A 22,818-nucleotide genomic window follows, 5' to 3' on the forward strand; every position below is an offset into this window, starting at 1 on the left:
GTCTCAGGAAACTAATACAGTAACCTCTTATGTTGCATAATTTAAAAACAAATCTTTGTAAATGATTATCAAAGATGTGCTATATCCATCAGCGTAAACGCATCCTGGGGTAATGTAGGTGTATGTTATCACTTGTCAATGCTTGAGAGTCTTCCTTTCAATCCAAAAATTTTCTACTCTTACCTCACTCAAATGTTTTAATAGTCATACTGTTGGCATGCAGATACACAAGTTTCTTTTATGATCTTGGGGACAATATTTGGTAGAATAAATTGATAGTTTTGTGTGAAATCTTTTAGAGTCACCATCATCTCTGCTTTTCTCTCTCCTTTCTTTAAGGGATTAACACACCCTTGTAATATGTTTTTAAAGATTTTTAAGGTTTAAAAAGTGTTTAAAGTTTATAATTTCTAATAGGAAAACATCATCTGAGTGAAAACCTTAAGAGCAAACCACTGTAAAATGTCTCAGTTGCATGTGGGGCAGAGGAGTAGGGATTATCTTCACAGCACCCCAGCTTTCTTCATGAGGTCAGAGGTACAGTGGTTTGTATTATTGTGACATCCGATAGGTGATCGAGGTTGCTTTTCCTTCAGCAAGGGCTTTATTTGTCAGAAGGGCATTATTCTTGACCTCCAAATTTGGCTGACAATTTACTGATAAGATTCATAACCTTTGGGTTACTCTGATATTTTGACATATTTGCTGGGTTCTGGGCCACATCCTGGAAGGCCACCATAACTTCTGGATCCTGCATGGCTGTGAGAACCTCTGGGTCACTAAGAATTTCATTGATCCCAGGCATTCCTGCCATTCCAGGCATTCTCCCTGCCATTCCAGGCATGCCTCCAGGAAAATTACCAGGCATTCCCCCAGGAAAGCCACCTAGAAAAGAGCCATACTGAGCTCCTGATTGTCTCTGGCTCCTTCCTCCCTCTGGGCTCTCTCATGTTCTTCCCGAGCCTTCTCAACCCTTTCTGTTCTTTCTTGATCTCTCGCTCTTCATGTTTTCGCTTATACTTTCTCTGATGTTCAGCAATTTTCTGGGTCCTCGGTTGAACTTCTTTCAACATTGCACTAGCAACTTCATCATAATCCAGTTTACAAGCAAAGTCAAGATCATGTGCTGCTTCTTCCCTATGGCCCAGAAGTCAATGTGCTTTCCCTCGCCACTTGTAAGGCTGAACTGAATCAGGATTTATTTCAATAGCTCTGTCACAGCCTCAGATGGCAGCATTTAGCTTCTGTAATTTGATGAAGACACTGGCTCTCTTGGCATACAGAATGGCCAAGTGAGGATTCAGCTTGATGGCATCTGTGAACAAGTCAATGGCTTTTTGTAGTTCACCATCATTTAGGGCATCAATGGCAGCCACTTTTTTTTTTTTTTTATTTTTATCATTTGCCTGATCCATCATTTCCTCGGTTATCTCTACACTTCCATCTCCCATTTCTTGAGGGGCATCAGTATCTGGTTCAATCACACCTTCATTGTCAATTTCTAGATCATTTTCCTCACTTGATGGTTCATCTATCTTTATGTTTTCCTCCGTCTTGTTACTATCTGTTTTTTCTTCCTTGATATCGTCTTCTGATTTAGTTTTATGAGTAGCAGGTGGTATTCCCCCCCCCCATGCGCTCCACCCACTCCTGTAGGAAGCGCATTTCCTCGGTGTGCAGAACGCTCGGATCCTGCTTACACATTTTCATGAAGGCCCGAAGCTTGCTCGCTTTGCGGGGGTCCATGGTCCAGAGGCGGCGGCGGGCGGTGGACGCACCTAAGGTTGTGGCCCAGTTCCAGGCGCAGGTACTAGCTCAGTGTGACCATGTGGAAGGGGCTCTGCTTTTTTCTTAAGAGATGTTTGGGTAGGACTCAGACGCTCTCATAATTTTGTAGAGGACAATTGTGGAAGGTGAATTGTTGAGGCCAAGGAAGAAAGACTAGCAATTTTGACGTGTCTAGTTCTATTTTTAGTTTTTTTCTTTCTTACAAGGATTTCACTGGTCAAATCAGACTTTTTCCTTTAGAAATTATTTTGCAGCATGGATTGCTATTACTTTAACTCATTCTCCTTTGGGCCAAATCAGATTTGCTGAGCAAGATAATACAGTTATTTGTGTGTGCAGTAGTAAGGAAAAGAAGAATGAATGGCTTGTAACAGATGCTGTGTTACAAATGTCAGAGCTTTCAATGAGCCCACGACTTTAAAAGGTCATACCATTTTATAGTTATACATTTTAAGCTCAGTAATAAATACAGGGTACGTGCTGTACTTCCTACTTTAAATGGATTGGTTTCCCAATTTTCTGTGTCAAACGATGGCTTTACCATCTGCTGCTGTTTTATTGCATTCCTTCAAACCCAAGCCTTTCCTCTTTCCTAATGTGCTTGTTAACTTGCAGGAGGTGCCATCATCAAGACCTCACACTGTGGAGCTTTATAATATTTGTCCAACAGTGATATGACTGATTGATTTGGAACAGCCCTCAATGCCAGAAATACACTGGGAGAAGAATTATAAGAATTCTAAGATCATTGTTAAGATTCTGGTCAGCATGACTTGGTAAGCAGATCATGCTGTAGTCCTTTTCTGCATATCAATGTGTTCAGAACTTGTTTGTTCAAAACAAAGTTCTTTTATTCAAAATTTCTATATCCTTACTTATTTTTGTGTACTTTATTTGTCATGAATTGAGGGAGGAATGTTATAATTTCCTACTGTGATTATAGATTTATTTCTGCATTTCTATCAGATTTTATATATTTTAAGACTTTACCTAATTTCATGATATATCTTGACTATGTGCTATATCACATGAAGCATCCTAAATACACTGCTCACTTGATATTTTGACCTTTAATTATAATATGTCTGATTACTATTACTTTTTACTTTTGTTTTTAAATGTTTTAATTAATTTTTTAATTGAAGTATAATTGATATATTAGTTTTTGGGTACACTTTTTTTTTGCCTTTGGAATCTTTTATTCAGATCTATTTTCACAATTACACAGCTGCAAGATTGCACTTGTTTTTCTTTTTCTTTTCTTTTTTTTTTAATAAAATCCATTCTTATCCATAAAAATTTCCTGGCTTCCCCTTGCCAATGGTGGAGCCAGCTTAAGCTGGGAGGGAGGTGACGTTTGTGTTCAGAGCATCTGGCCGCCTTTCTTTTCCCTTTGGGTAGTTATCCTTTCTGGTTCTAGGATATTTATGAATCCATAATCTCTTTTTAGAATTACACTTTAATTTTTTTTTAAATATGCTTCTTTTTTTTTTTAAATTTTAACATTTATTTATTTTTGAGACAGAGAGAGACAGAGCATGAACAGGGGAGGGGCAGAGAGAGAGGGAGACACAGAATCTGAAACAGGCTCCAGGCTCTGAGCAGTCAGCACAGAGCCCGATGCGGGGCTCGAACTCACGGACTGTGAGATCATGACCTGAGCTGAAGTCGGATGATTAACTGACCGAGCCACCCAGGCGCCCCTACACTTTAATTTTTAAAAGCATTTAACATCTATGTATTTTTATTCGGAGTCATTTGGTTTGGTGTGTGTCTGGGACAGACAACTTATAGCTGGATTTAATAATGCAATATGACTTTCTACTTTTGATGTTTATTTATTTTTGAGAGAGAGACAGAGTGTGAGCAGGGGAGGGGCAGAGAGAGAGGGAGACAATGAATCCAAAGCAGGCTCCAGACTCTGAGCTATCAGCACAGAGCCCTGTACAGGACTTGAAACCACAAACCACAAGATCATGACCTGAGCCAGAGGTGGACAGTTAACCGACTGAGCCACCCAGGCGCCCTGACTTTCCACTTTTAATAGAGTAATTTACCTAGTTTGCCATGTATTGTCATTGTTAATATGTTTGGGATCATTCTTGCCATGTTACTTTGTAATGTATATTTTATATAGTCCAAATTATTTATTTTTTTTAATCTTCCCAATTTTCAGCTCTTGTTTTGATCAAGATATTTGTGTTCTGTTTTTCTCCTCTTATGGTTAGGAAATTATATTCTATTCCTCTGGACTCTAGAGGTTAATTTTTACTTTTTAAGGCATACACTTAAACATACTTTTTTTATCAACATATAAAATAAACCAGCAAATATATCCTTTCTGAAGAAAGCAGGGAATACTCTTTGTTTTATCTACCTCCTCCTCCTCCTGGTATCTCCCTCCCATGCTGAGATCATCTGAGATAATAGTTTCAGGCCATTTATTATTTAACATTAAAATTTATTTAGTTAATATTTTATTGATTTCATTGCTGATCTATTTTTTTTGCCATTTCTTAGATTCTTTTTGTTTTTCTGACATTCACATATTGACCCCCAACCCCAGCTTTACTAAGGTGTAATTGATAAATAAAAGTTATGTATATTTATGTATTTATTTAATAGTTTAAACTTTTTATTTCAAATAGTTTTAAGTTTACAGAAGATTTCCAAAGAAAATACAAAGATGTCTTGTATTCCCATCACGCTGGTTCCTCTAATGTTCCCTTCATACATAACCCTGGTCCATTTATCAACAATCCGCTTATAACATTGTTACAGTAAAATATATCTATTTAAAGTGTACAATGTGTTGTTTTGCTATACCACATATGTTTATGGAGGGCTTATAGGAGATAACATTTCTTTATCCTTGATAATCTGAAAATAAATTTAACTTTGCCTTCATATTTGAATAATATTTTGCCTGAAGAAAATTTCAGTTTCAAAATAATTTTCACTTAGAACTTTGAAGATATTTATCTAGTATCTTGTTGAATCTAGAGTTGATGTGACATGTGATACCAGCCCGATTTTTTTTTTCAGTGAATAATCCCCCTGCCCCATCTTTCCTTTTACCTTTTTGACTTTATCCTTAAATTATACATAAATGTGGTTTAAACTTATATAAAAATGTATCCCGGTGTGAGACCTTTTTCATTCATCCTCTTTGGTCCTTCAGTTTTAAGGTCAGGATTTTTTTTTCAGCTATAAGAGTGTGTCTTCCATTATTTTCTTGATTTTTTTCTTGGTTCCTTTCTTTCTGGTCATTTCTTATGGAACTTTGGTACATGAAGGCTGGATCTTCTGGAGTTTTCCTCCATGTAGTTTACAATTTTTATATCATTTATTTGTAAATAATTTCAAACTTACAGGAACATTGTAAGAACAGTACAAGGAACTGCTGCATATCCTCCAACCAGATTTAGAAACTGTTAACCTCTCACCGCATTTACTTTACCATTCTCTCTCTCTTTATATGTGTATGATTTTTGGTGGGGAACATTTGAGACTAAGTTAGAGTTGGTTCTGTATTACCCCTAAACACTTTAGAGTGAGTTTCCTAAGAGCAAGGATATTCTCTTTTATAATCATATTACAATGAATTAAAATAAGGGTTTTAACATTGATATACTAGTATTATCTAATTAAAAATTTTTATACATTTCATCTTTTTGTTCCTTTTGTGATATTTTGGAATCATTAATTTTTAGTTGTGTTGATTCATTTTTTCCCAGCCCGTCTATTTTTTTTGTTTGTTTCTTTTGTTTTTGTTGAAGTATAGTTGACACACAATGTAACATTCGTTTCAGGTATACAACACAGTGATTTAACAACTCTATACATTATGCTATGCTCACCACAAGTATAGCTACTGTCTGCAGCTCATCTATTGAGTTTTTATTTTGACAATCATTATTTTTCATTTGCAAGATCTGTAGTTGGTTCTGCTTCATAGCCTGATCTTGTTTCATGGATAGTGTGTCTTTTCTTATTTCATTAAAAATTATTAATTAAATTTCTTTTAAATTTACTTTATGTTCCCTCTAATATTTATTCTTACTGAGTTCATGTGCTCATATTTCTTCTGTTCTTTGTGCTTCTCTTTTATTGTGTTGTTAATATTTTGAGGATTCTTGGTTGTATGCTCATCTTTTTGTATTTAAGAGTCCTTGTGGACACCCAGTAAATGCTGCTTCTGTTTACCACAGCTTGCTTCATTTATTGTGGGGAAGGGTGAGCCAGTGGCCATTATTCTGACTGTAATATTCTGTTTCTCATTGATGTTACCAGCTGCCAGTTACCTTGACTTTGCTTGGCAAGATTTGCATTTACATTAACTATTCTTGCCAGAGACAGATGATTTTGCTGTGTGTTGCGTGGTGAAATAGTAGAAGGGGAGTTTGTGTCAGTTATCTATGGTTGTAGCAACACCAGAAACCTTTCTAAAATGTAGCAACTTGATATAATTGCACAGTTACTTAGTTGACAATTTTGTGGGTGGGCTAGGTAGCTCAACTGGGCTGGCTCTGTTTTTTTCTCTGCTGTTCTCGTTTGTGCATCTGTGGCCAGCAGATAGTTCTGTGATTCTGGTGTTCTGCTGTCAGTTGGTGGGTTGGTCGGAGGCTGGCTGGTCTCAGATGGTCTCACTTACATGTCTGGCAGTTGGTTGAACTCCTTGGTTCTCCTCCATGAAGCCACTTTTTATTTCTTTAGCAAGCCATGCTAAAGAAATAGGGTTTTCTCAGTTATAAGTACAATAAGAGAAAAAGACTTTCAAGCCTTGTCTCCATCATATTTGCTAATGTTCCATTGGCCAAAGCAAGTCAGATGGCCAGCCCAGATTCAAGGAGTGAAATAGAGTTCACTTCTTGATAGAAGGAGTTTGAATATCACATTGCAGGGGTGTGAATGCAGAGAAAGGAAAGATTTGTGACCGTGATAGAGCAACCTGCCCCAGAGTTGCTGACCTATGTGGCTACACTAAATGTGGTTCTTCTAACAGTAACTCGAGTAGTTTCCCAGGCTGTCATCTGCCATCAGTGCTTGCCATTACAGAGTTTGGAGTACACTTGGCATCTTTTCATCTTGTTTCAGCTTCTGGTTGTGTGTGTGTGCGTGTGTGTGTGTGTGCGTGTGTGTGTGTGTGTGTGTGTGTGTGTGTGTGTGTGTGTGTTGGGACCATGCTTTTCTTCATACTTCCAACTCCACCTGCTTTCTGTCTTTTAGGGCTTCATTGTTATTTCTAATATACTGAGGGTACTTGTTCTTATTCTCTAGACCTCATATGGACTTTTAAAGTTTTTATATTTAATTTATTTTTTAAATTTACATCCAAGTTAGTATATAGTGCAACAATGATTTCAGGAGTAGATTCCTTAATGCCCCTTACTCATTTAGCCCATTCCTCCTCCCATAACCCCCAGTGGACCTTTTAATTTTTTAAAATAAAATATTTAAAAAATCTAGGTGTATTTTAGGCAGGAATAGCACTTGGTCATATTCTTGGTTTGATTTCTTATTTGTATTACTTTTATTAACAGATTAATAAATTCAAAGTATGGAACTGAGTGCTTTTACTGATATATCACCTATTTCTACTGTCTTCTCTGAGATGACCACTTAAAGGGGTTGCCTAAGGTGACTGTATTCCACCATGAAAATTTTGTCTCAATTAAAAAATTTTATCTGAATCAGTAGAGTTTTCTTTGGAAGAATAAAAGAGCAAAAATTGACCACTTTGAAAATTACCATATTGGGGCACCTGGGTGGCTCAGTTGGTTAAGCGTCCGACTTCAGCTTAGGTCATGATCTCATGGTTTGTGAGTTTGAGCCCTGTGTTGGGCTTTATGCTGACAGCTCAGAGCCTGAAGCCTGCTTTGGATTCTGTCTGTCTCTCTCTCTCTCTCTCTCTCTCTCTGTCCCTCCCCCACTCATGTTCACTTGCTCTCTCTCTCTCTCTCAAAAATAAACATTAAAAAAATTTTTAAAAATGTCATATTGTGTGGAGTTGAAGAATGTTTTGAAAATAATCAGCACTGAAAACCTTTTACATGTAGCTGCTTTTACCCTCGCTACCTAAAGTAAGTATTTTATAGAGGAAACATTTATTATTTTTATTTTTTATTCGTCATGTTAGCTATTGTAGTCTCCTCAGTTCCTAGGCTTAATATTAAAAGTCTCTCTCTTGAACATAGAGCCCTTTCAACATAAAATTGCTCTTTGAGAGTCAGCAAGGATTGAATTTGCCTGGAAAACTGCTATCCTATTGAAGGCTAATGACAAAAAAGTTCAGCTTGTTTATTCACTTCACTGCATTCAAAAAATGGTGCTGTCACATAAATATGTTGGTTATTGAAACTATTTCCCACAGCGTGCACTTTTCCTGAAGAGTGCATGCTGGTCATTTTATTAGTTTCACTTGGTTTCTTAAACCCAGGAGAATGAGTGAATGAATGGATAAGAACAACAGTAGAGAAGTGTCTGAATCTTGAATTCTTCCCCTTTCATCGATACTTCAATATCCTCATCTGCTCATCTTTAAAGAACCTTTCTATATCCACCTCACTCTTCCAGCAGTTCTCTGTCCACAATTATGCTTCTGGACACAACTACACTCTGTCCATTTTCTCACCTCCCATCCTCTGCAATTAGACTTCTTCATCAGAATTCTATTAAGATTGCTGAGGTCACTCATCACCTCTTTGTGACTAAACTCAGTGGGAAAATTTCCATCTTCATTTATTCACCAAACATTTGTAGAGCTCCTATTGTGTTGTGAGCACTGTTCTAGGTGCTGGGATACAGTGTTGAGCAAGACAGATAAAATTCCTGGTGTCATGGAGCTCATGAATAAGAATATCAAGTACTTGTATGTGTTACAATGAAAATAAAATGAAAGGAGGTGGGGAGAGACATAGGAGAGAGAGAATGCTTGGACACTTGAATGATGAAAAGAGCCAGCTTAGCTTCATCTAAACCTAGAAGCAGTGAAAGGAGCCATTGTAGCTACTGCTGTGGTATCTCGTAGGAAGGCCATATGGAAGCTTGCCTGGAGACAGACTGTAGTGTTAGGAGATGAGGAGACAGGGCTGGTGATGCGGCTAGATTCTCCTTGAACAAGATATCCAAGGCCTAGGAGATGGTGAGGCAGAACAAATTTGGAAAGGTACATAAACAGCCCAGTTGGGTAGCCATCATAATAGTAACTTATTATGGGTCTAATGCAGCAAAACAACTTGTCTTTTTATTCAATTATACACATTCAATTTTTATTCAATTATAGATATATCATTATAGTGTATTTAATTATATATATTAGCCTTATCAATAGTGTATGAGCTATATTTGATCTGTGGTTTTTACCATCACACCAATAATGCCCTTTGCTGGGGGGTTTGAAAGTCTTTGCCATAAAATTTCTAAGGGATTGTGACTGTTTATCAGACATTTAGTTTGTCATGGTGTTAGATTGACCAGGCAATTGCTCATGTTGGAATTTGTAGGTTATGATTTGATAAATTAGTTGACTGCTGCTACAGAGGGAGCCATTTGTGTTTGCCTTTTCTTTGATAATTCACTGGAAAACTGTGAATAATAATATTGCATATAAAAGAGACAAGGATGGATAAAGGTGTAAGAGAATAAATTTTCTCTGTAAGTAGCAAACAGCCATGAATCTCTTATTAAATTTTCCAGGCAGGGAGCCTGTCACTCTAAGCATGAGTTCTTATTGTAAGGAAAATTTAGACCAGTTATGGACTTATTGTTCTAAAGCACTCAGAGTTGAAATGTTTTATAGCCTAGTCATATTTTTGGGGGGAGGGGATCAAGGGTAAAATAAAAAGCCATTAGTGAAATTTCTAAGCATAATAGTTCTTAGCTATAAGCAAGAAACCAAATTCGGTTGATTTGTGAAGAAAATTATTTATTCAACATACACTGAGCTAGAGAACCAGCCTTGGGACTATTCAGATAGGAACAACATTCCAAATCATGCCGTGGAACCAGCTCAGTGGAGACATTGCTGTCATTGCTGCTAAGAACTACAGCCTGCACTGTTGACATCCCTAGCAATGGAGTCTGGAAGCTGCCATCAGGTCTGCTATCCCTGCTACCTGAAGAACTTGATTTTTGTGACAGCCACCTCTATTACCATAGATAATTTATTCCTTCTGTGTCTCACCTGACAAAGAGAACGATGCTGCTTTGGTCAGCAAGGGCCTGTTATGGGATTTGGTGGGTTTGGGGTACTTATGACATCCAAATTCATCCATTTTCCTCCATTCCAAATCTCAGTTTTGTTCTGTCTTGATCAATGCTTTTACTTACACATAAGTGATCTCAGTGGGCTGACATTATAATTTTAGAAAGCTACAGGATCAAAGTTCGAGTTTGATTTTCAGTTTTCTCAGCCCTGCGGCTGAAAGCGATAAGATATTCTTTTAGCAGTCAGAGAAACTTGGGATTTCACTTCATGCCTCTAGCCATGAATTTGCGATTTCAGCTTGTCATTCTTCCCCTTTAAGCACTGTAGCACTGTTAGAAACAATGTCCACGCCCCACAGTTCTTGAATGCCTCATGCCTGTCATATACTCCTGTGGCTGGGCTATATGGTCCTCATTAACCCTGTCTTCAATGAAGACTTCTTAGAGGTGATGATTTGATAATTTGTGCCATGGGCTTCCATTCACATCTCTTAATACTGACTGGATTTTCATTGTTATTATTTCCTTTTTAAAAATGCTTATTTATTTTGAAGGAGCAAGAGAGAACATATGTGTGACTGGAGGAGGGACAGAGAGGGAGACAGAATTCCCAAGCAGTCTCCATGCTGTCAGTGCAGAGCCCAACATGGGGCGTGATCTAAGGAACCATGAGATCATGACCTGAGCCAATATAAAAAGTTGGATGGTTAAGTGACTGAGCCATCCAGGCACCCCCATTTTTTACTAACTAGGCCAGATATCCCATTCCCATTTTTTTCTGAGGGACCATTGCCTACAAGTGCAACTGGAAGCAATTTATGTCACTTAGTGTTCCCTTAAATCAACTCTATACATTGTAAGCATAAAACAAATTAATTATTAGGACATTCAGCTGTACAGAATCTTCAGGGCTGCAGAGCTGGGAACAATACTCCAGATCATGCCCCATAAGGACACCATTATTACTGCTGCTGAGACTGGGTACTGTAGTGTGCAAAGCTGATAGCAATAATAATGGCCCTGGAATTAGGGTCACTAGAACTGCTGCCATTGCTACCCTAGGGATATTATCATGCTCCATCTCTTGTCATTGCCAGACTGAATTGCTCACATTCTCCTCGTCTTTGCATTGCTGGTTCACAATTCAGAATTTACAGTGGATGCATCTGACTGGTAGAACTTAGGTCATGGGCTCATGTTTCAATTGTGAAGGCCACTAAGAAGGTGACTATCTGGCATTTTTTCCCCCTATAGTTTGTGGCAGACTCTACCACCTACCAGTACTCATAAGTTGCAAGACCCCTAAAATATAGGGAGTAATTTTGCTAAATACTATAATAAATTGGCTCTTTCAACACCCATTCCAATCCTCTTCTAGATAGTCTTTCTAGAAAGTGATGGGTTCCTAGTCTCTGTTGCCATTGTAGAGTACATATACAAGACTTGGATATAAATCCAACTCATGGCTGTGTGAGGGGAAATTGGACCTTCTGCAAGCATGGTTGTGAAGGTGTTTTGTTTTAGAATGGCTCTGGGGGACTTCTGGCATTCAGAACCAAGGGTGCCAACTTGTGATTGGGGTTGTTAATGAAGTTTCTTAGAACAGACCCACAGTGGAGCTATGCCTTTTCTCTCACTGTGTTGTCCTTGGCTCACTAACTCTGCCTGTGAGCCCCCAGGTCTTATTCTTTCTCTGTCTCAGGGATTCTATGAGCTGGCTAATAATTATTCTTACATCCTTTTCTGCTAAAACTAGCTTGATTCAGTGCTATGATTTGCAAGTTAAAGCCCTGAGTAGTAGAAAGTTTAAGGTGACACGTGGCCCCAAAGAATGATAAATAACCCCTATGTTAAAATATACCTGTAAAGATTGGAGGTGTTGATCTTCACTCACTATTTTTTTAAATTATTATTATAATTTTTTAAAAATGTTTATTCACTATTTATAGGAAAACTGACTAGGGTACCTGGATGGCTCAGTCATTTGAGCATCTGACTTTTGCTTAGTCATGGTCTCACAGTTCATGGGTTCAAGCCCCATGTTGAGTTCTGTACCAACAGCTTGGAGCCTGGAGCTTACTTCGGACTCTGTGTCTCCCTCTCTTTCTGCCCCTCCCTACTCATGTTCTGTCTCTCAAAAATAAATAATCATTAAAATTTTTTTAAAAAGTTATTAATATACTTGGATGTGTATGGTTGGTGATTTTGAGAGCAACGTGCTCTATTGGATTAAATCAATTTGTGAATTTCAGGTCTCAATCCATAGAGATTGGAGACTACATCAGAAGCACTGTAGATGCTGTGTCATTGTGATAATACTAATACATAGCATTTGTTGAGTGCTCACCAGGTAATGCTACATGGATTATTTTTGTAGTCTATAGAATAAACTTTTGAAATATTTGCTGTTGCCATCCATATTGTACAGATGAGGAAATTGAAGTTAGAATAGTTAAAATACTTTCCTAAGGTCACTCAGCTAGGTAGGCAGGAGTGGGATTTGGACCTATAGCTGTCTAATGTGGATTCCTCATTTATGCCATTAAGTAAACACTGCCTCTTATTATGAATTTAGATTTACGTGCTCTGCTCAGAATTGCATAGAATTTGATGAGGAAGTTAAGATGGAAGATGCATATTTAACAAAGAATGCCAGAGAAACAACATGAGTGCTCCATAGGGGAGTTATGGGCTCGAAGCTAATGAGTCTCCTGGATGGATCTCTTCTGTATAGGAATTAGGAAAATTTTCCTTAGACAGGTGAATTATGCTCATTATGCTTGAAAGCCTTGATACCCCAAGTATGGTCCATGGACCAGCCACATTGGCATCACTTGGGAGCTTGTTAGAAATGACTTTGTTTATGGAAGAATGAAATAGGAATAGCAAATGAAGGAAGTTGAGAGGCTTCCTGGATGAAGTCTTGTGTGTTATTGTATAGGAGAAGTTTTTATGTCCTAATGGAGATATTTGTATGTCTAGGAAAGAGTGCAGTATAGACTTGATGTACAGTTAAGGTTTTTTTTTTGTTTTTTGTTTTTTTAGTTTATTTACTTATTTTGAGAGAGACAGACACAGTGTGAGCAGGGGAGAGGCAGAGAGAGAGGGGGAGAGAGAATCCCAGGCAGGCTCCATGCTGCAAGTGCATAGCCTGATGCGGTGCTCAAACTCATGAACCATGAGATCATGTCCTGAGCTGAAATCAAGAGTCAGACACTTAACTGACTGAGCCACCCAGGCACCCCAAGTTTTTTCCTAATATATTTTCCTTTTGTTCTCTCTTTTTAATTATTTTATGTATAATATATGTATACCTATTTACTTAAGTGAAAAGTGAAAGATACTAACAGTTACCAAAGGACCTAGGTATGGGCCCAGGTTTCCTCACTGCTATCTTTTTAGCATTTACCATGCTCTTCCTTTATTCTTCCAAGCTTTGATAGTCCATATGGTATTATACAGCTTGCAAGGCACATGGTGCCTAAGAGATCGTTCAATCATAGGCATCACTGACTTGGAACAATATCTTACCTTCTTTGTTCCTCTTTGTCAAGACTCCAGGCATGGACTTTCCTCTCAAAGATTCCCCCAGATCCCTTAAATTTAGGAGGCACTTGCCTGTCACAGATGCAGTTGTGAGAAACAACCCAGTAAGGTTTCCTCCTGGAACCAAAAAGCTTTCTGCAGTCCAGGGTTTTTATAGCCCTAACCAGATGTTTGTCCAGACCCATCAAGTCTTGGCACCCCTGTTCTTGGGAAAGGACTAAGGCTATTTCACCAATGAATAAGTTCTGAATGAGGGAAGTTTCCAGCTGTATTTCCAGAAAGAATGTTTAATGAAGACAACTGCTGTTTCTGAATGGCCTATTCTACTAATTGTTCTTAAGGCTATAGCTTCCTGATGTACACTTCTGAGGCACTAAGTATGCAAATAAAGCATTTAAAATGATAAAACCCTTATCATTTATGAGGATATATCCTGATTTCCATGTTTTAATTTATTTTATTAAATTTTTGGAATGATTCATCAAGATTCATTATTTTTATTACTTTTATTTTCCTCTTTTTCCCAAATCTGTGGGGGAAATCTACAGCCCTTTACTTGAGTAGACATGGTTGAGAAGGTTTCTCCAGTCTCATATCTGAAAAGCAAAACAAAATAAAATAAGTATAAAGTTGATGTTGAGCTTAATTGAACCATGTCGTATTGACCATTCCAGGATCTTGCTCCTGCCTCTCCCTCAGCCCCACCTCTCGTCCCTTTCTTCCTCATGTCCCATTCTCAGCCCTGCTGAAATAGATACCCCTAACATGCCAAATTGTTGTATAGCTCTTCCTCTCACTTCTTTTTCTTCGTAAAATGCCAGTCTTCCTATTGTCCCCATTTTGAATGCCTTCTCATTTTCAAAGATGCATCCCATTTTATTACTGAATATAGCCTTCCTAATTTCCCTATAGAAAACTGACTTTGGTGCCTACCCTGTACCCAAATGGCCCAGAAAACAATTTTTATGTGGATAATGAGTAAATAGTGTCAAAGAATGAAACAATGAAAAGCAAAGAACCAAGAAGATTTCTTAACTCTTAAACCAGTGAGTCAGGACTAGAAAATCTGAGGCAAGGATTTTTTTTTCTCGCACATATTTATGTCCTATTTGTGTATTGAAGACTCTTTGGTATGGAATCCATGACTTATTCATGTTTGTATATCCGTTGTACTCTCCAGTGACAATTTTGATCATCTGTTTGATGATGCTATTTTTAGATCAAATAATGATTTCATTGAAAAAATTTACTTCATTGGCTTAGGACATTCATCATGACCTTAGATTCCTGAACTGTACTGCTTTTATTGAGTGTCTGAGAAGATTTATTTTATATAAAGTTTCTTTATAAATTTTCTTCAAATGTCAGATTAAAAGTGCACATTTGCTCCTGAATGTTTATCTTGTTCTTCACTGATGATCAATTTAGAATGTGTCTGTTCAGGCAAGAACAAACAGAGCAAACGATCTCTTTTTCCCACATGAGCTCTTGAATTTCACTTTTCCCTAGAATGAAAATTGCTTCTTGCCATTAGAGGATTTTTTATACTGTCATCTTAAAAATGGATTTTCTTTTATCAAACCAATAACCTTTGTTTTCACTTATGCGAAACTTTGAGATCAGCTTCCACAGATTCTGTTCTGTGGTGAGTGCTATCAGTGGAAGGATGTAATTTGTCATGTCTTAGACTGAGGAGTACCTTTTCCTTCTTATAGCAAGTAAGAAAAATAAGCTCTTCTCTATCCAAATAAGACAGATATACTTGGGACACTTATTTTTGCCTGTGATTTTCTGATCTTGAATCACTGGTTTAAGAATTTAAGAATCTTCTTGGTTCTTTCCTTCTTATTATTTCACAGCTCTGTCACTGCTTACTCAATACCCATGTAAAGATTGTTTTATGGGCACTGTGAGAACTGAGTAAAATTGGAAAAGTCTGTCTGTAACGTTATCTTTTGTGTTTTCCTTTCTTCTGAGCTTGACCAAAGATTTAAACTCCTTATACCCTGATAACTCAGTTTTCTCCACATCCTGCCTGCCTTCTTGGGCCAGCATCCCAAAGACAAAACCATTCTTCTTTCTTCTGCAACTAAAATGCTCACAAGTTGGCTGTCAAACAGAAAATCTCTCTGATTAACTCCCTCTCTCCAGGGAGCTACTTGTCATTAATGGCCCAATGTCTTAATCTTCTAGAGTGAAAATGAATATGGTAGAACAGGTAAGAACTTCATGACAAATTCATTAATCAAGTAAGTGGCTCTGTAATTGTGGTATTTCAGCAGTCATGAGGTGGGACCCTGGGAAGTTGCATATCCAGGAGGGAAGTTGCATATCCAGGAAGGATGTGTGCACTGCTACCTACCCATCCTGTTCGTAAGACTGCCACTGGTAGTGGTGGAAGCAACCTAAGGATTTCCAGGTCTAAATTGTGCATTTCTGTTCTTCTCCCATGAAGGAATCTAAATGCCATTATGTCATGGTAACTGCATTGTGCTTCATATAATATCATAGAAATTAAAGGTAAAACCGTTTTATTTTTTTTTACAATATTACTGGTGGAACATAAGAGACAACAGAAATATGACTATTAACCTGTCAATAGTTAGTGGATACCATTATTATACATTCTAAATTTGGGTGAAATCTCTGATCAGATTATTTAAACGTATGTGTATTAAAAGGACTGTGACACAGATCATGTATTCAAAATAGTTTGCTTCAGATTTCCTGGAAACAAATCACTGGAGTAGACAGAATGTGCGTAGTCATCAAAGCATTTCTTATGTTGTGGATATGACTGGTAAATATAGAAGAAAATTGAAGATTTGAAGTGTAAAGGAAACTATAAAAACAGACAGCAGATGTCACTGTTGTTTTTCCATTACTTTACCTTAGCCTCATTTTTTTTTTTTTTGGTTTTGTTCCTAGTTAATGACATTTTTCATTTTATTTGAGAGCTCTAATAGGTAAAACAAGTTCACATATGCTAAACTTCTGTTTTGAATTTTATATTTGTTAAGGTTATGACTGTAAATCTTGCATGCATAGCTTATAAAGAAGGTACTTACATTTTATATGCCTAGATTCATTAACTCAATATTATAAGTTGATAGAATAATAACTTCTATAATTATCTCTGGTTAAAAATGAGGTATTATCCATCTTGAATATAAACCTGTCCTGGTTATATTTCAAATGACCATTCATATCATTTGTTGTCTTCATGTACACAAGCAGAAATGCACCAAGAAGTAGTGACAGTACAATTAAAATCTCTGAAGATTTTTTTTTTCACAAAATCTAATCTTATTGTCATCGGTTATTCAGAAAGCTGAAGCTTTACCATTATATTCTTAGGCATGTTGTGCATTGTTTTAAATTTATAAAATAAGGAACTTGGATAAACTATTCCTAATATGCTTTCCATTGATAAAATTTCATGATTCAATAGGAAGCACTGAAGAAAAATACTTAGAGAATAGTGCTTTTTATTTCAAAAATCTTATTAGGAGGTAATTTTGGTAGCATTTATAGTTTGTATATATGTTTCATGTTTTCATTAAAATGCATCACATTACTATTTTCTGGAACTAAAATGAAAGTATATATTGAGCATGTATTGGGAAAGTAAGACTTATAATCCTAGAACAGTAATGAAACTGCAATTCACATATAGAATCTGCTATAACTGATAAACAATTCAGGAATTTAATGACAATCTAAAAATTTCAGAAGCCTGTGAATGTGTATATGATTAGATAAGGACTGTTAGAATAAATGATAAAGAACAGTTTATATTTTGGAATTTATCTTGATTATTTATTGAAGATATGATTAAAGATAGTGTTAACACAAAAGCCTGGAAGAGTAGGAACACTGTTCTTAGTCATAATGTGTCAGCACTTCATACTGGTGCCATGGTCAGGTTAATTATAAGGCCTATATTCAGAACTTCTGAAATAAATAATTTTCATCATGGATAAAGTAGAATATGGTTTTTGGTGCCTGGTTCATGTATTATTTAGCTCAGAAAGCATTCTGAAGAAGAATTTAGAAATAGGGCACTTTATTCACTGGTAGGAACTTAGGTGATTAGAGATACATTATTTCTGTGGCCTGTTCCAGGATAGTATGTTTTGAACACATTGCATTTTCAGATTGGTTTGAAACTTGGCCTTGCTACTTTTAATCTGTGTTACTTTGGTCAAGAAATTTAGCATGTCATAAATATAGTTTCCTTACAAAGAAAGAATCGTGGGGCTTACATTTCTCAAGGTTGTTGTGAAGATTAGAGTGGATGCATTTGAAATACTCAGCACCAATATACGTGTAAGGTGTACATATATTACTCATACATATATATCATCAGAATCACTAATAGCAAATGTTTCTCAATGGCCTGTTGAGTACAGGCTTTATATTGGTTCTCTAAATATAAAAGGGTAGGATTTGTGGTCTCCACACTCAGAAGCAATGCTGAAATAATGTATTTACTAATTGGCACAATAATTCTTTACCCAACATCTTTAACAGTTGTTTTAAAAAATTGTATTAGGCAACGTGGATGGAACTGGAGGGTATTATGCTAAGTGAAATAAGTCAGGCAGAGAAAGACAGATACCATATGTTTTCACTCATATGTGGATCCTGAGAAACTTAACAGAAGACCATGGGGGAGGGGAAGGGGAAATAAAGTCACAGAGAGGGAGGGAGGCAAACCATAAGAGACTCTTAAATACTGAGAACAAACTGAGAGTTGATGGGGGGTGGGGGGAGAGGGGAAAGTGGGTGATGGGCATCAAGGAGCGCACCTGTTGGGATGAGCACTAGGTGTTGTATGGAAACCAATTTGACAATAAATTATATTTAACATAAAAAGTAAAAAATAAAAAATGAAAAAATAAAAAATTGTATTAGATTTGAATTTCAAAGCCTTATTAGCTCTCCCTTAGTGGTAACTCCCTGGCTGTCCCTCCTCTTTTGCCAACAGGCTAGTGGAGTTGAACTACCAGTTTTACTGTTATATTCACTTTTCGTCTTTAGACCTAGATATTCAAATAATGGAAGATATGATGGGATTTTAGAGTCAACCTGATTGGGGCATGACGTGAGTGGATTATGGGGGTTCCCTTCATGAAAACCAAGGTCGAAGGAGGACTGTATACTTGGTACCTCTTGGCGTGACTTGCTTACAGTTTTTATTTGTTTAAAAAGGTAGATTGATGGCGTGGAAATCAGTAGTCATAAGTTGGGAATATGGATCTTGGCTGTCAGACCTTACAATGAGAGTGGGTAGGTTCCTCATAAGTCCTGTGGCATCCCATCTTCTTTGTTCTCAGGCCCCAGTACTTCATAGAAGTATAGATGATTTATTTTTGGTTGCTTTCTCTGCCTCCCAACTGCTTCATAGTTTTAACTAATATTCTCTGTTATCCTCATAGATAGAATTCAGAAATGGAGTTATCATGTATCCATATATGTGTACTTTGTTGTCTATAACACATTTTTACAAGTATGAATAACTTCTTGAACGAGAATCCATACTCTTAATATTTTTGTAGCAGTCTTGAACTGGAGTAATTATCAAGTAATATGTGTTTGTGAGACAGGGGACCACTGATGTATGTTAATATTCCCCCAAATCGCTCTCTACTCCCACAATATTCATATCTCCAGCACATTTATTGAGCAGTTACAATGTCCTAAACACTGACGTAAGTGACTTACATATAACAATGTATATGTTTATGACAATCTAGGTGTGTTCTATCATTATTCCTAATATTGAGGATGATAACACTAAAGTACAGAGAGTCCCTTAGCTAGTCCCACTTGTCCCAGGCCTCACAACTAGGAAGTGGCAGAGTTGGGGCCACCCCCCAAGTCTTCTGAGTGCAGAGTCTATGCTCTTAGCACTTACACTGCCAATCTTCTAGGTTTGACTTTGTTATTTAAAATTGCTAGAAGAGGGGCACCTGGGTGGCTCAGTCAATTGACTGACCGACTTGGGCTCAGGTCATGACTTCACGGTTCACGAGTTTGAGCCCTCACTGGGCTCTGTGCTGACAGCTCAGAGCCTGGAGCTTTCTTCAGCTTCTGTATCTCCCTCTCTCTCTCTCTCTGCCCCTCCCTGCTTGCGTTTTTTTTCCCCCTCTCTCTCCCCAAAATAAATAAAAACATTAAAAATAATTTAAAACTGCTGGAAGAGAGTGGGATGGTAAAGATGATGTCTATGGGAGGTTTTCAGAGCCAGTGAATTCCGTCCCCCGCCCCGTGCATAGTTGTGAATGGGGCTTGTGGATCAGGAAGCACCTTTGGGCAACTTGTAGTGATACAGTAATCCCAGTATGATTCCATATTTTGGATTCATGCTTTTCTTACAATCTAGCTTCAGGTTGGAAAATGAATTGACACTGTCAAACAGTATAAAGTTCTACACTGAAGACAAGGAAACTAGAAGTCAGACCTAGAATTCTCTCTCTGGTTCAAATTTCTTACTCATGTAATTCAATTTACATATGTAATAAGTCCTGAGTGTAATCTCTACTATTATCTGCCTTTAAGTAAAGTCCTTAAGATATGGCCGTCTCCTGTTTTTCTGCAACACTTTGGGGTAATTCCCATCATCTCATTGAGTATTGTGAAATTATAGAATTAAAAAGTTCCCACTGTAGTATGAAAGTATTTTTAAGATGATGTTGCAGGTCTCATATAAAAATATGTAAATTCTCTAAGGACTAGAAATATTTTTCATTAATTTAAAATAATATTTGGATCATATGTCAGTTTGGAATAAATTGATTTATCAAGCATCTTGTTTTGGCACAGTGGTGACTACAAGTACATCAGTTATCTTTGGAAGAAAAATGGTTTCTATAGGTCATAAGTTAGGTCAGTTAGTCATCCTGGATATATTGTGTCTCTGATGCTGTTTCCTTAGATTTGATCTTGCTTCTCTCTTATACATTTGAAGCTTATTTAGGAATGTGTCAGAACAAGCTGTCTCTCAAGCCTAAATTGTTAGCCTTGAGGGCAGGGACCACGTTGTTGTATTATGTTTGGAGCAGGGCACAAGAGAGCACTGCCCAGATAATAAAGGATGGTGATAAGCTCAAGTGGGTGACCTAGCTCATCAGTCTGGACACCATGGGCAGAGAGCACATGCCATTGTTCTCAGAGTTTTTTCCTTAATGACCTCTCTGAAGCTACTCTTCACCTTGCTATGAAGTCTTATTTAATTTCTTTTTACTTTAAAAAGAAAGGTCTGTAACATAACTTGTCTACTTTTGTTTTGCAAGCATTCAGTTTTAAAACAATTGAAAGTCATACCTGATCTTGTTTTTTTTTTATACTTAATATTTAACAGTCTTGGCATATACAAGAGTTTGATAAATGAATGTTAAATCAAATTGAATTGGTACCTTTGACAGTGGGTAATCAGGCAGTTGAGAGCAAATTAAGATCTAGAATCCAGGTTTCCTGCCTACTCCCTCCCCGCCAAGAGGAACAATGGATTCCCAAAGGCTCTCTGACCCTCACTCAGAATCCAGCCTGGTTTAGGGCTGCTGTAGATCTTAAGGCCAGGGGATTGATAAAAAAAAAAAAAACAGACTTGAAAATGTAGTTAAGTTTGTAACTGAGTTTGATTTCAACTTGGGTTTGTAATATTAACACTCTGGGGAATTCCTGGTTTTCCTCCACTTGGAGAACTTTGTATCACTTCCCAGAGGAGCTGGGAACTGGAAACAGGATGACTTAAACTTCTTATTAAAAATGGACTTTCCTCTTGATGGCATGCTTAAGCCTTATAAAACGCTATTTTGGTGCTTTTACTGGACGTGTTTAAGCCTGTATTGCTCAATGCCAATATTACAGGAATAAGAAACTATGTTCTGACAGTAAAACATCCATTTGAGAAAGATGGTAAATTTATTGGGAACATTTCAAGGTTGAAGCATATTTGTAACTGTGAGATATGGCCTCAATTATTAATCATCATGAGAAACTGAATAGAACTGACTCTGATATGCTAGATTAATGGCATTTGATTTTAGTACCCCAAACTGAAATCATCATCTGTGAAAAGAGATTTGCAATCTTTTCAGTAATTCAGCCCTGGCTATGTTATAGCCCCAGAACTCTGGCTTTAATTACTACTGATTTCATTTTACCTTCTCCTAGTGATGCCATTTTGAAATGTGGTGAGAGGATTCAAATCATTTCAAATTTGATACTTTGAACTAAAGTGAATCCAGAACCGTGGGGTTAAGAAGATTGTGAGCTTTTTAGGCCAGTAAGTAGGAAATGGAGGAGGGAAGATGTCATTTTTGAGCACTTACTCTGTTTTAGGAATGTTAGCCAAATGTAGGTATTATTCCCTTTTTACAGATGAGAAATCTGAGACTTAGAGCAGTTTGATGTTTTGCCCACAGCTGCCCCACTTACAAGAAATAAGCCAGGATGCAAACCAGCTTGAATGACTTCCAAGTCTGTATGCTTCTGACTCTGCTGTAGAGATTCCCTCCTGAGTTTTGTACATATTTAAATCTCCTTAGCAGTGCTTTCCTATATTGCACTTACACTGGTATTATAGTCATGTCAAGTTTTGTTTTATCTCATTAGTCTATATTCTTATTAATGAATAAGGCTGTGTTTTCTATGCAACTGACATAACGCCTCTTCCACATAGTAGATGTTTTAAAAAACTTACTGAATAAAATTGTTTAATAATCTGACATTGTTTCCTACTTGATGTAGATCTAGGGTTCAAAACTATTCTTTCCCAAACTAATGCTAGTGGTTGGTAGTTAAAATGTTAAATCTCATATACAATATTATAATTTTCTCTTCAATCAACACTTTCTTCTTTTCAAACAGGGAAAACAACAGTATATAAATAGTGATTTCTTCTTATTAAAGAATAGGAAAAAAATATTCAGAGGGGATACAAATAAATAAACCGAAGTCCCACCCTTTGGGAGTTCATAGCCAAGTGACAGTGATGAGAGATGGTCATGATATTTATAATATAGGGTAGAATGTTCTAATGCCTGAAGAAAATATTCAAGTAGAGTTGTAAAAGTTTAGAAGAGAGGTGATTTTTTAAAATCCCAGTTTAGTTAACATACAGTGTTATATTAATTTCAGGTATACAATATAGTGATTTAGCAATTCTATACATTATTCAGTGCTCATTATGATGAGTATACTCCTAATCCCCTTCACCTATTTCACCCATCCCCCCTACCCTCCCCACTGATAACCCATCTGTTTGTT

General features: G+C 37.1%; 1 pseudogene; it reads right to left on the minus strand.

Moving 5' to 3' along the window:
* Positions 1–349: 349 nt before the first annotated feature.
* On the minus strand, positions 350–1,830 carry LOC106965516 (hsc70-interacting protein-like; annotated as a pseudogene).
* Positions 1,831–22,818: the final 20,988 nt, after the last annotated feature.

The sequence above is a fragment of the Acinonyx jubatus genome, chromosome B3, assembly GCF_027475565.1.
Source record: "Acinonyx jubatus isolate Ajub_Pintada_27869175 chromosome B3, VMU_Ajub_asm_v1.0, whole genome shotgun sequence".
NCBI lineage: Eukaryota > Metazoa > Chordata > Mammalia > Carnivora > Felidae > Acinonyx > Acinonyx jubatus.